We start from the raw sequence: 5,034 nt of genomic DNA, 5'->3' as shown, positions 1-5,034 counted from the left end.
GAATATAAAATCAAATTAACACCAGCAGGTTAAATGGTAGGACTTATTTTTAGAGTAAGTCTTTTCCCTCAGCATAACCTATCAAGCTTGACATTTCCTGTCCCTTTGCTCCTACGTTTTCATCCCCTCGTCTCATGCATTTTTATCTATACAAAATTGAAGCTGACAAGCACATTCCTTCCCCTTGTTTGCTTTCTATAAGTGTGTGGTGTGTGTGGTGTGTGTGTGTGTGTGTGTGTGTGTGTGTGTGTGTGTGTGTGTGTAGGTACTGTGGAGGCCCTTATAAAATTCAGAGAGGGCATGCGTCAAGTCAAATAACAAATGTCCAACGTAAAAATATGATACCCATTTCAAAGCTTTCTTCAAATATTGTATAGTAATCTGAAAGTCAGGAATTTCTTATTGGATCTGAATTCATGACTAACATCCATTTTCATGCTAGCATAGATACCCATCTATTGGTGAAGAATCATTGTACCTTCTAAGAAGGAAGACATTAAAATGTATATTGTGCATATATATATATATATATATACACACAAAACAATGCCACATTATATATATAAATATACATATGTATATGTACATATATGTGTGTGCATGAATGTGTGGCCATTCAATTTATATGCAGTATATATAAAATGGAACATTGCTATTCTTATAAATTCATATGTGGCTTAACTATATTGGGCAAAAAAAAAAACTACCACTTCATTACTTTAATGATTTCTTCCTTAAATAATTTAATACTCTTAATGGTAGAAATGAGCCCAAATGTCTATTTTTTCAAAACTATATCTTTGAAGAGAAATATAAGACTAGCTCTTCTATCCACTCTAGCAAGGGCGAGGTGAAAGTCACTGATAGCAGAACGTGTGGTAGAAAGCCCAGAGCATTAAGGCAGTGGGAAGATGAGGGCCTGGATTTGTGAAATGGCAACAAAAAGGAAGTGGAAGAGACTCTATTGTGACAATATTTGACCAGTTTTGGCTACTGGTTGGGTTTGAAAGGAGATGTAGGTGCAGCATCAAAAACAAAAACCAACCAACCAACAACAATAAAACCCACATCACATAGAGTTCTCCTATTTGAGTAACAAGAAGAAAAGACTTTTACCAGAAATAAGGAAGGATAATTTTGTAGCAGATTACATTTCAATTTAGACATAAACCATAATTGGTCCACTTAAATGTGGTATTCCGTAGAAAGAAACACGGATTTGGACCCATTAACTCTTAAACCTACTGTGTGAGTTATGTGCTATTTTTATATCACGTTTATAGATGAAAAACAGGTATAAACAAGCTGCATGCTCAAGGTAATTCAGTAATCAGTGGAGCCGCTTCAGAGAGCCTACTTTTAGCCATTACCTAGAACATCTAATGATTGCACTCTTTGCTTATTCAATGGAGAGATTAGGTGATAACATCACGTCACACCATATTCCCATCATCTTTTATGTGGGCAGAACACAAAGCGTGGTCAGATTTCATAGTGCAAAATGTAGGAAGCTAATTGTATGTTGGTTTCTCTTCTTAGTTTTGCCCATTCAGTGAGTAAAGGAGATGTCCAGTCAATGCCTACTGGTTTTCTTGGTCTCTTTGTTTTGTTGGACTGGGCAATCTGATTTAGGAATTCAAGAACTAGTGCTCACTTTGGCAGCACATATACCAAAACTGGGGCAATACAGAGAAGATTAGCACGGCCCCTGAGCCACGATGACACTTAGATTCGTGAAGCATTCCATATTTTTTGTGCTCAATAAATAATTTAAAGCATAAAAAAAGAATGTAAGAAATAAGAGAAACTGGTTTGATGCTCTCTGAACACATAGTTTGCTTCGTACTCCAAGTTGTGCTAAAAGAAATCGATGCTCAAAAGTAAAGAGGAAAACATATAGACAAATTTGAAACAGCTGGATGTCATGAACTTGAATCTGGAATACTTAATTGTAAGAAATCTTGAATTTAATTATCAGAGCCACAGCATACCTATAATAGATTAAAACAAATAAAGAATGGTGTCTTGTTCATTCCTATACTCTAACTTTGGTCTTCTTACCTACTTTTTCTATGGATATGGAATGTAGGTGATTAGGAAAAGAAAGTCCCTTAATCAGGAAATCACAGTATCAAAGAAATCGAAATTGTGTCACCACATTTATGAATATATATTGTAGAGTGACTCAACGTACACTATGCAATTTGATCTTCATAGTCACTCTTTCAAGTAGATACAGAATATTTTTTATCATCTCTATTTTAGAAAGGAAGCATAAGAAACTCAACAAATTTAAGGGACTTATCCAGGTTGACAGAGCTATTAAGTTGGATGTCAACCAAATTGTCTGAATCCAATTCCTATGTTCTTTTGATTCTTAGGGTTTTTAATTAAGATAGGCAGCAACAAAACAACCCCCAAATCTCAGCTTACCCCCCAAAGTTTCTCATTCTTGCTTACATGGCCCACATAGTTTGGCAGGGTGTCGTCCACATGGGGACCCTGGCTATAAAGCTTCTGTATCTTGCAGCTACACCATCTGGAACTTGATGTCTCCTGAGTTGCTGAGTCATAGGAAAGAGTACAGAAGGGTCTCACATCAACAATTAAATGCTTCATCATTTCTTCTCGCAAACCATTATCCAAACATAGTCACATGGTAGGAAGTCTCAGCCTTGTGTGAACCCAGAAGGGGAAAAGAATTAGATGTGACTCAGCACTGGAAGTCTTCTGATATGGTGACCTTGGATAACTAATATTCACAGGTAGGAAAATGAGCATTAAAAACAATAATGAAACAATTTCCCATGCCAGGGGTTTCTGCAATTTCTATTTCTATAAATGACAGAATGAAAAAATAATATCCCTTTAAATTAAAACCAAAACACATCATGTATGCTAGCCACATTTTAAAGTGCCAACAGTCTGAGAGGCAGCCAGCTACAACATTCCTTACACTCTGTGAAAAAAGCAGCCTGTATTGTCCTGAGATTACTGTCAATTCTTGTTTAGGAACTTAAATCTTAGGGGGATACAACCTAATGTAAAAATGAGAGAAGAAATAAATAAAGCAGCAGATTTGCTTATTAATTATTTTTTTTCTTCATAGCAAGGCATGAAAAACTCCCAAGATATGCTATATTACTTCACAGAGATAGAGTTGTGATATGTTTTTTATAGCTAGAGGTCTCTGACAATTATAGGGAAGCATCATCATTCAATATTGCTCTGAACTCAGGAAGCCTGAGAGAATAGCGAGGTAAATGACCAGAGCAATTTTATATCTTAGAAATAAAAGAAACAGCATGATTTAATGGAAAAAAGAGTGAGCTGCTGAGTCAAATGTCTTTGCTTTGGTTTTTGATGATACCATTCATTGAGACTCAAGCTTGTTGACTGCAAAAATGATACAAATATCAACACCTGCCTTACTGGGTAATTGTGAGGAACCAATGGGACAGTCTTTTATGACAGCAGTCTCTAGACTGTAAAGCACTGAAATCAAACTTAGTTGTTACTGAAAATTTGTTGGGTTGATACAGAGGAAATGAAAGACCAAATTCTGTGGCACCTAAGAACCGGGGCTGGGCCATTGAAAATGTAGCCAGAGGAACTTTCTGCTCTCAACTTTCTTCCTTTGCTAACTCTTACTGCTGATGATCTCAGCATGGTATACTCTGTTCTTTCTTCCTCCATGAAGGTACAAGAAACTTAGAGCTCTTTTTATTGTTAGAAACAGTCATCGTTTTTAAAGCCTTTTTTTTTCTAAATCCATTTTACATGATCAGTAGAAAAGCATGCGTGTAGAAAAAAAACCAAGCCTTAAATTTTCAAGCATGCTGAAAAGATGAATTTTTTTCCCTAAAACATTTGCCTATTAAGATATTGCATATGATCAGTATAATGAGACTTAATCCACTTAAGCAAGATTGCATATTTGTCTCCAAATAACACATGCCCGTTTACACGAAATATATGTGGATGAAATGCTACAATTTAAACTGTAAAGTTGAACTTGATCAAATAAATGAATACCTTAAATAAGTGAAGAAACTGATCATTAAAATTCAATTTCCACTGGATAAAATGTGTGACCAGTGTTGCAAAGCAATATGCCTATGCTACCATGGTACTAGTATTTTAGTTGAAGCTAGCGTGTTGAAGACCCGATGTTGAAAAATGGTGCTTTTGGTTATAGACACTACTTCATATGAACAAAATCTTCTGAAATATAATCCTCATCTTTAATTTTTTTTTCTAGTGCCAGAGTTTTAACCTGTCTAAATTTAACTGTCTAAATAACCACAGAGAAATCTCCTGGGAAGAAAGTGCTTCAAAAGCAGGGGCACCTGGGTGGTGCAGTTCAGTGAGCATCCGACTCTAGATTTCAGCTCAGATGGTGATTCTAGGGTTGTAGGACCAGCTCTGATCAGGCTTGTGCTGAATGTGGAGCTTGCTGAGATTCTCTCTCTCTCTCTCTCTCTCTCTCTCTCTCTCTCTCTCTCTCTTCCCTCCCTCTGCCCTTCTCCCCTGCTCACGCATGTGCTCTCTTCTCTCTCTTAAATAAAATTTAAAAAATTTCAAAAGCAGGTAGTTCCTCACGTCTCTACTATACTTATGAATATTTTCTTATAAACAGCCTACTATGGATAAAAACCCAATCTTGCTATATCTCTTCCCTTTCACCTGGGTGCATCCATTTATTTATTCTTTTTTTCATTTAACATATATTTGCTGAGAGTTATTATTGACAGGCATGCTTCCATGTGCCTGGAATACAGACGGTAAGAACATAGAAGGTGAGTGTGGGTGTGGGGTGCTCTTTAGATTTAATCTCTCTGAGGAGTTGAAAGTAAGCAGAGACCTGAATCGGTTAGCCATACAGAGTTGGACAAATTTGGAAGCACAAATTGTATTCATGTCTAGAAGGAGAGCATTGCATACAAAAGCCTGAGGTTATAGAGTGTCATTGGTTTTCTTTCCATTTGGGAAAGAAGCAAATGTGGCTACCTTTGCATAAGGAGTTAAAAGAAA

General features: G+C 36.4%; 1 non-coding gene across 1 annotated transcript; it reads left to right on the top strand.

Annotated features, from left to right (window-relative positions):
- The first annotated feature begins 1,646 nt into the window (after positions 1-1,646).
- Positions 1,647-1,753, top strand: LOC128777845 (U6 spliceosomal RNA). The gene has a single exon (XR_008423163.1). It is a non-coding gene; the product is annotated as a U6 spliceosomal RNA (small nuclear RNA).
- Positions 1,754-5,034: the final 3,281 nt, after the last annotated feature.

Source organism: Panthera pardus, unplaced genomic scaffold (assembly GCF_024362965.1).
Source record: "Panthera pardus isolate Hobbes unplaced genomic scaffold, ASM2436296v1 HiC_scaffold_17, whole genome shotgun sequence".
Lineage (NCBI taxonomy): Eukaryota > Metazoa > Chordata > Mammalia > Carnivora > Felidae > Panthera > Panthera pardus.
Note: the sequence above shows the minus strand (reverse complement) of the source record. Positions and strands in the feature narration are given on the sequence as shown.